This window comes from Podarcis gaigeae, assembly GCF_964106915.1.
Source record: "Podarcis gaigeae genome assembly, chromosome: 1".
In the NCBI taxonomy this organism is placed as follows: domain Eukaryota; kingdom Metazoa; phylum Chordata; class Lepidosauria; order Squamata; family Lacertidae; genus Podarcis; species Podarcis gaigeae.
In genome coordinates this window covers 64312512-64322322 of record NC_139678.1, presented here as the reverse complement: position 1 = coordinate 64322322, position 9811 = coordinate 64312512, and the positions used below count along the sequence as shown (strand labels likewise).

At 41.9% G+C, this 9811-nt stretch overlaps 1 long non-coding RNA gene across 1 annotated transcript; it reads right to left on the bottom strand.

Moving 5' to 3' along the window:
• Positions 1 to 2184: 2184 nt before the first annotated feature.
• On the bottom strand, positions 2185 to 6043 carry LOC310851337. The gene is made up of 4 exons (XR_014567715.1): positions 5988 to 6043; positions 3852 to 3925; positions 3175 to 3432; positions 2185 to 2522 (listed from the first exon to the last, which is right to left on the bottom strand). It is a non-coding gene; the product is annotated as an uncharacterized lncRNA (long non-coding RNA).
• Between the last annotated feature and the right edge of the window lie 3768 nt (positions 6044 to 9811).

Below are 9811 nucleotides of genomic sequence, written 5' to 3'. Positions count from 1 at the left end.
GCATGCCAATCAAATAAGTCATTATTAGTGCTTCTTCAAATAAGGCTTCATACACACACGACATTTTATTTTTGAATCAATGGAGAAGAGTACTTGTTTTTTCAGTGCACACACACAATCTGGATCTATTGCTCCCCCCCTTTTTTTTGCCCCTGAAAATCATTAATTGATAAACTGGTTTCATTCTGAAAAGAAAAGCTCATTGAATGAAGACTGATTCTGCAGTGTGTCCATTTGAAAACAGATCTAGGCAGGACCCCCAGCAATGTTGTGTATGCGCATCCACACCTGCCTAATGACATTGTTGGTAGGTGTATACAAAAATGGCAATCACAGATAGCTCAGTCAGTAGAGCATGGGACTCTGGCCATGGGTTTAAGCACCACATTGGGCAAAAAAAATAATAATATCTGCATTGCAGGGTGTTGGACTAGATCACCCTCGTCGTCTCTTCCAACTCTATGATTCTATTATACTCCTTTATTCATTCAGCTGGGCCATGTGCATGGAGGAAAAAGCATGGATAACCGAATCAAGGAAGGGGCTTCGAAACACATATCAAGTAACCACATCCACTTTTGTGGAATCAATAATCAATCTGGACTGAAAGCAGTATAATGACAATGAGTATGAACAATTCTAGATGGAGAAGAACTACATTTCTGTTGTACAGCCAGGTTATTGTGAATGCAGCCTGTGTCAATTAGTTCAGTGAATTAAAAATAGTATCTACACTAATAAAAAATAATTTCATTATTAGTGCTGTTTTAAATTAGTGCAGGTTAATCAAGTCATTTTCAATACTGTAAAAATACCTGCCTGCTTCTTCACTTTGGCTCCATCCACTTTTATGATAAACTCTCCCCGCACCCAAAGGGTTGCAACATGTCAGTGTGGCCTTTGTGCCCTGGGCTCCTTTGAGAGGAAGGGCAGGATATAAATTGAAATCATCATCACCATATCATCACAACAATAACCACTACCAATGAAAGGAACATAACGACACAAACTTTAACATGTATTTATTAATGCATGGAATATTAGTGAAATAACTGCAGTGATGTTTATACTGCCAAGTAGAATAACTGCCATACAAGAAATGAAAATAATTTCCTAACCCAGTGGAACAAGTTTGTCTTTCTTTCTTTCTTTCTTTCTTTCTTTCTTTCTTTCTTTCTTTCGCAAAGCAGCTCTTGGAAGACGATAGTGTGTGATAGCCTTGAAGCTAACACTGGCTGCTCATGTGAATTTCAGCTCATTCTCAAAAAATGCAACTCACAGTCGATAAAGAGAAGTTTTTGCAGAGAAGAAAGTCAATAGAAACAGTTTCCATCTGTGACCCTTTCTCACAGGCTCTGCAGGTGTTGTTACCTCTTCCTCAATCAAACTCGGGTTAGAAGAACCACTACCAACAGCAAGATAGCGCTGCTGAAGAATAGTGGGGTCAGCTAGTAACCTCAGAAAACCTGTCACTATGCTGAAAAATGCCTGCGGTAGCCCTGACAGCCAGACCAAAGCAACACTTTTTTGAAGGAGAGATAAAAGGAACTTAACAGCGAGGCTCCTGCATAGCAATGCAAGCAACCTTGGTCCAGTACAACACAGTGTACTTCAGGAATGTCTGCTGCAGCAGCAGCAGCACCAGCAGAATCTTGACTGTATCTGGTAGAAAAATAATAACCATATGTTCCCTGAGCAGACAAGGTATCAATGCTTTTATAGCGACAATAATATTAGGGCAGGTCTGTAACCAGGTGGAACATGCAGGGCTTCAGAGACCTGCCACTTTCAGCAGTACGTCAAACCTCTTTTTCCAGATGTTTAGCTTTTATTTTTATTAAAGTAAGTTTCTAGTCCCTTTCTCAAAATTAAAAAGAAGAAAAACATGCAGGGAATATTTTGCCAGATTGCTCAGTTCCCACCTGGCAGCGTTCTGGCCAATGGAAGCCAAAGCTCTCTAGGATGATTAACAAGCACTTGGACTCCTAGCGCATATTTTTTTTTAAAAAAAGTAATGTTTTATTTTATTAAAGTTATTAATTTAAACATGCTGGACTTCTAGAATTTAGGTTTAAGTAGGCTTATGCTGTTTCGTGTTGATTTACGATGTCTCCCTCCACTACCTGTAGTTTCCACCACCAAATATTTATGGCTGAGAGCCTGTACTAGGTTGTAGGTGGGGAAAGTAATAGCTTTGCATGCTCCATGTATTGAAAGTACTGGCTAGCTAGCAGCTAGTTGGTTCAGATGTAGCAGAAAACCATGGTTTCCCACTATTTGAATGACCCACAGTGAGCCTTGGCCACACAGACTGTTCCTTCCTCCTTTTGCAGGAGTATGCAGAGTTTTTAAGCATCTGCTTCCAATTCGGGGGGGGGGGAGCCACTGTTCTTTGAAATATTCAGATGTGGGGATCAGTAGTTTACATGCCAGGATCTGAAATGGCATTTTGATCCTGGCTTGTTCACATGAATCGTTGTTTAGACAAACCACAGCTTCCCAAATCTGGACACCACAGGGATCTGCAGTTTATTTAAAATCAAGAAAAAACAGCAAAAGAGGATATGAGTGCACAAGTCGAGTCACACCACAGTTCATTCATGTACAGTGGTACCTTGGGTTAAGAACTTAATTCGTTCTGGAGGTCCGTTCTTAACCTGAAACTGTTCTTAACCTGAAGCACCACTTTAGCTAATGGGGCCTCCTGCTGCCGCCATGCCACCGCCACACGATTTCTGTTCTCATCCTGAAGCAAAGTTCTTAACCCGAGGTACTATTTCTGGGTTAGCGGAGTCTGTAACCTGAAGTGTATGTAACCTGAGGTACCACTGTAGTGAGAAGAGAAACTATGGGCAGGATTCAGCTAAGTTGTGTGTGCAGAACAGGGTCCAGTTGTACAATGGGACTCCCCTCCCCTCCTCACTCAGCACCAATTGTGCCCCCTAAATCTGCTCTGAAGGGTTGAGAGAACCCCCCCGAACACGGAGAGGAGAGGAAAGGAGAGGTGAGGAGTCCCGTTGCACAAGCGATCCTCATTCCACATGTGCATATGCCACGTAGCGCTATATCAAATTCCTCCCTGTGGTTTTCTGATACACTAAATTGCTCAGTCCATGGAAATCCTGTGGAAGAATAAAATGATAACTTTCTTAAAGGAAATCTGAGCAGGCTTACCAAAGAGACTAGTGAGTATTCCTGGAGAGGCACGGAAGAGGGTGATCTTAAGCTCAGCACCAAACAACCCATTCCGTTACTCCAGGCTTTGTACCTTAATGTGTTTATGTCATATTACTGCTGCAATGTAGTGGTGGAGTCACCTGTTGGAGAGAGATGCTGCCAGTTGGTGTAGAGAAATAATATTCAGCAGGTGGTGCGGGACTCAATATTGGGTTGCAGTCCGACATACGATGGATCATGACAGGAGCATTGCCACTATAGTTACATGGTAGAAAAAGAAGATGGCGGAAGCAATGGGTCCCCAAATGCAGGTTTGGGCTAAAAGTGGGTCCAACCAGTGTAGAGAGTGTGTAGCTACATGCGTACATGACTAGAATATAAGGCAGCCTCATGTTTATACCTGTTGTTGTGTAATAATTACTTAAGCTGTTTATTGTAACCCAAAACTACCTAAGAATGAAGAGAAAGATCCAAATAACCAATATGGTTTTTTTACTTCAAGGGTGGTGGTGGTGGTTGTTATGCAAAATGGGTGACTGGGAGATATAAACACAAAACTTGAAGCAGAACTTGCTAGCAAAACAATCAGAATTGGATATTGCCTTCAAAGCAAATCAAACACAGCTGGAGTGTTTACCAACATATCTGCACGAGATCTCTTAAAAATAAGGTACCTATCTGCCAGAAGATCATTCTTTATTTTCCTTTCTTTGAAATTGTCATGAAGCTTTGACTCCAGATAAGAAAACTATAATGAAATAAAGGAAACATTGTTTAGCTGTCAAAATGAATTTGATGTGTGACATGTATGGGAAGAGGGGGGAAAAACGCAAGATTGGATAGTGGGTTCCTGAAATTTATGTGAAAAGAGAGTGGGGGAATCAAAGATAGCCCTTGACGTTTGATAGAAACAACTATTTCATTTGTTTGCATCCTTCGTTCTGACATGAAAGGCAAAGGAGGTTTGTGGATATCGATTAAAACCATGCAAATAGTACTCAATAGCATTTGACATTTTCGTTAACTTTGATTTTAAGCTTCGTCATATTTCACTGGCGGAAATGTTCACAGAATTATACACAGATAATAAATTACTGCACAGAGAAGAAATGCTTTGATTTCCCTTCTCCATGGAGGTCATATGCATGAATAAAAGTTAGCACAACCAGTGTTATAATTCTTGCAAGGAGTGTTATATGCCTGCAGTTTAGTTATATAAAAGAAGAAGTGTCAGGTTGCAAGGCTGGAGCTCAGGCGGGGCCAAAACCAAGGCACAGTGCCAGGACTTAGAGGAGGTGCTTGACAGAACCCATTGCTCCCAGCCATTGCATTTTTGCTATATGAGCTGCCTTAGGACTTCAAGACAAACAAAAGGAAGTACTTTTTCACACAAGACATAATAAATCTATTGCATTTGGTTCCATGAGATAGAGGGTTGATCACTAGCTAGGGAAGTAGAGAAATTCATTGAGGACAGGTCTATCAGCAGCAACTAGTCATGAGGGTTATATAAAACCTCCGAGCTCAGAGGCAGCACGACAATGAATACCATTTGCTGGGTTGCAGAGAGAGCTATTGCCTTCATGCCCTGCTTGTGAGCATCCCAAAGGCATCCAACTGCTGCTGCGGCAAACAAGCAGCAAACAATATATGAATATTTCGTTTGATTCAGCTGGGCTCTTACGTTCAGTCCTATAGTACCACCTCACTTATACCTGCTGGGTTGGAATCAGATTTAGTCAGGCTTAGAGTAGGCACATTGAAATAAATGGGACTTAAATTAGATGATTGGCTTAAGTCCCATTGATTTCAATGGCTCTAGTCTAAAGCACAGCCAAATATAAATCCAACCCATTCACGTCTACACACTTAACTCTCTGGACTGTGACTACAATGCCAAGCCAGTTAGAGAAGAAAGTTAAAATCACTGCAATAGCTGTGCTATCTCCAGGAAAAATAAAAACAGGCACACATTTATTAAAGGGGGAGGCAAACTTTATGAAGAAATCTTAACACACACACCCCTTTTTATCCCAAACGTAGGATGTTTTTGAGCTTCAGCATTTATACTTTTTCTAAAACAAATAAGGCAACTTGTGTTTCAAACAGATCCTTGGTGATTTAAATAAGGTGGCCTTTGCTGTATTCGCCAGCTTTCAAAAAGATGTCTGGGCAGTCTGAAGATAAAATCACTGCTCTTTATGGCACACTAATAGAATGTGTAAGTAAATTTACAGCCTGTTCCTAGTCATATTAACATGGAGACAAGTCCCCTTCCCCCCTGTGATTTCAGTGGAGTTTACTCCCAGGTAACTGCGTAGAGAATTGCAGCTCATGTATAGTCAGAGTGAGCCTCCTCATTTGACTCCTCTCAAGCTTCCACATGTTGCTTCTTCAAGCACAGGATCCAAAATCACAACTCATTTTGACTTGGTGGAGAGCCTTTTCCTTGGCCGCTATTTAGAGAAAGCCATTGTCCCCTGTAATTTGTCCTTATGTGTATTTTGGAAAGGAAACCCTGTCAATAATTTAATTAGAATGTGAGGGGATAGAGAGAGAAAAAAATGTATTCAGAGGTAGCCAGACCCTAAGAATAAGAAGGCAGGAGAAGAGAGGGAGAAAGGCTGTGTAAAAAGGTTAAAATGCAGACCTGCATTGTTTGCAAAAAGCCTGCTGTTTCCTTTATGTCTAACTGATCTGTGCCAGAAGCCCTCTTGAATTTCTACAAGAATAGAGCTTCAGATCATCTGCATTCAGTGCCAGAGTCACGGCCCTGGAACCGATAATTGCCTCTGACAGGATTTAATTACCTTCTCCAGGACCTTTTCTCTGTTTGATTGGAGACCACCCCCTGCCTCCGATCAAATCAGACAGTAATAACACACTGAAGCACAGCAGCCAATCACGAGTCAAGTCTGAACAGTGACCTTGCTGAGTAGAAGCTGATTGGCGGTGTCAGCCTTGTCAACTGTGTCAGTGAACCATCAGACAAGAAAGGGGGCGAGGGGGGGCAGAAGAGAAAGAGAGAGAGAGCGCACACAAGATAAGAGAACAGCATTAATGCTAATGGAGTCTGTCAGCATGCGTGGCTCGAGGTTGCATTTCAAGTGTGGCGATGCACGGGAACAAAAATGATGGCAAATCTCATGCAAACCTGGAATGATCACACACACACACACACACACACACACACACACACACAATGGAAACATATCAGAGAATTAATGTACCTGGAGCACAGCTAAAATAAAAAGATCCATGTGCCTGATATAAGAGAATCATATTCCCAGCATCTCTTCCTGTAAAATGCCTTGAGTGAATTTCTGCCTTTTAAACCATCACCGTTTTATGAGGGAACTATGAAAAAAAAAATCATACTTGATAGGCACTTCAGGGGCCTGCATTTTTAATACTAACGTGACATGTGCCAAGAGTGTATTAACTATGGTTATTTTAATGCAAGGTCTACAGATGCGGAGGCTTTTAAGCCAAGAATTCTACATTCTTTCAGAAGTGTTTTGTTCATTTATTGAGGAAATAATTAAATATGAATGCTTTCCTAATACTACTCGCGGAACATTTGCCCAAAAGTGCCCTGAACAGTGGTTTAAATATAGCTGAGGGTGCAGCTACAGGAGCGAAGGCTAATGATTTATACCTGCTGAGTCTTATTTGTGCTCTATGACACTTGCTCTAAACTCGGCTTAGCCAGTGTTGTGCTTGCAGGAACATCTGTTTTATTTTAGTGGTGGGCAAAATCCTTGCTCGTGTTGAGTTACTGTTCTGGTGACATATCCTGTGTGCTAATGCATTGCATGTTATTACCTCCACCAGGCACTCTATGGACTAGAGCTCCTTTTACCAACCTGGGGACCTCCAAGAATCCTAGGAACTGTAGTTTGTTAAAGGTGCCGGGAATTGTAGCTCTCTGAGGAGTAAATGACACTTCCAAGGGTTATTTGGTGAAGTCATGTGCTTTTAAAGTGTGTTAAATCTATGATGTGTCCATATTTAGTGAGAGTGAGTGGCTACGAAAAGTGAACCCTCTCTTCCTTTGCCTGATGAATTTGTCAAGAGGAAAGTGTGGTCCCATGTAGAGATTTTACTGGTGTTGGGAGTTCTGGTAAACTTCAGTCATCACATCACTAAATCTGTACATAAAATTATGGACCAAAAGCTTGATCAGGGCAGGTTACAACAAATGGAGATTCAGAATTAAGAACAGTTAATACAGATTACCGTTGCTGGAATAGGGTGAGTCCTGGAAACACAAATCTCAGGTGTCAAAGGCTAGGGAGCATTCACCAAAAGCTGTACAGTGGTACCTCGGGTTAAGTACTTAATTTGTTCCGGAGGTCTGTTCTTAACCTGAAACTGTTCTTAACCTGAAGCACCACTTTAGCTAATGGGGCCTCCTGCTGCTGCGCCGCCGGAGCACGATTTCTGTTCTCATCCTGAAGCAAAGTTCTTAACCCGAGGTACTATTTCTGGGTTAGCGGAGTCTGTAACCTGAAGCGTATGTAACCCGAAGTACCACTGTATAGTGAAGATGCCAGGCACACCTGCGTGAGGAAGGAATTCCACAACTTGGGGGCCTCCACAAAGAATGCCCTCACCTGGGCCACCACCATCCAAACATCAGAGGGCAGCAGAACTGCCAAGAGGGCCCCATCTGCTGTCGTTATCCCCCAGGAGGGTCTGTAGGGAAGGAGACGTTCTCTCCGATATTTGGGGCCTAAATCATTTGGGGCTATAAATACTACTGTGAGCATCTTGAATTGGCACCAGAAACTGGCATCCAATAAACACACTCACACACCCCACTACATCCAAGTAAGCAAGAAGTGTGATCAGAGTCAAGGACACATTTCTGCCAGCCCAAAACGCTGATGGAGGGTATGAGGTAGAGCTGATGAGAGCCCTGTGGGCCAGGTAGAGAGGCACTGAGGACTCCTGGTCCCAAGGTTCCCCACTGATTTAGCCCCTGGTCCCAAGGTTCCCCACTGCTGCTTTATCCAAATGTCACATTTAACATACTTCTCTGCTTTGAAGATGGGTGTGAACCCATGGTAGCTGCACCATTTGAAGTCCTGTGAGGTGATTCTCTAAATTGCCAGCAGCTGTCCAATTTTTTTATAAATGCCTTTTAGTACTTATTAGTATAACACCATCATTCAAAATTTAAATGCTTTGTCACTGTAAATATAAATCCAAACTTTGCATGCCCAGAAAAAACTATTCTCTCACAATTTTTAAAACACATTTTCAGTATTTCAGGCAATTGGCCTACTTGATCAAGAATTTTCTTCTTAAATATGCTTGAATTATAGGCTTTCATTTATTTCATGTGATTCACCTGTGCATAAATTTTAATTCAGAATTCCACAGCCACCAATTCTACACCAAACAAACCAGCCGGACTGTATTCTGTGCCAAAACAATCAATAAATTAAAAGTTATATGTGGTTTCCTGAAAATCCATTCATATGCTGTTTCTTCTTCTTATGAGTCAGCTTTTTTACACTGACACATACCTGCATGTGTTCTAGGTTTGCCAATGGCATTTACGAGCTGCCTGTGTTCAGAAGCACTGAATTCCAAACATATTACTTAGCCTGTGTTCTCAACACGGGATGAACCAAGTGCAAGGATGGGATGCATGTGGATATGAAGTGCTGCTGCTGGGTTACACAGTCTTCCAGAATTCCCATTTTTGTGTGTGAGCATCCTAAAATTAACCATACCTATTTGTTTCAAGCATAGTGGCGACACACCGCCACCACTAACAATTTATCCTTTTGTAAACTAGCAAAGTCTTGATCCTGAGGGAAGAATTTAGAATCATAGAGTTGGAAGGGACCCTGAGAGTCATCTAGTCTAACCCCCTGCAATGCAGGAATCTAAACGAAAGCATCCATGACAGATGGCCAAGAATGGAGAGTCCTCCACCTTCCAAGGAAGTCTGATCCACTGTTGAACGTCTCTTACCATCAATTTTTTTCCTGATGTTTCGTCGGAATCTCCTTTCTTGTAACTTGAATCCATTGGTTTGTGTTCTACCCTTCAGAGCAGGAGAAAACAAGCTTGCTCCATCTTCCATGTGACAGCCCTTTCGATATTTGAAGATGGCTGTCATACCTCCTCTCAGTCTTCTCTTTACCAGGCTAAGCATACCAAGTTCCCTCAACTGTTCCTCATAAGGCTTGGTTTCCAGACCCTTGATCATCTTGGTTTCCCTCCTCTGTACACTTTCCAGCTTGTCAATATCCTTCTTAAACTGTGGTGCCCAGAATTGGGCACAGTACTCTAGGTGTGGTCTGACCAATGCAGAATAGAATGGTACCTGCATGCTTTCCCCTTGTAATCTATAATACTACTGGCATGACCAGAAAAAGGATGTTTAGGAGTGATGAGAATGTGCACACAATGAAATTTCTCTTGGGATATTGGTGAATAGGTTGTGCATCTTATTTCTATGTTGAACTCAGTAGAATCTACTCCCAAGTAAGCACACACAGGAGGATTGCAGTACTTGCACACTGATTGATTACCACACTTGAAGTTAGGAGGAAAGCTTTGCTCAGGTTCGATTGGCTATATATGTCCTCTGTCCCTTCTGCTATAGGGTGTGACT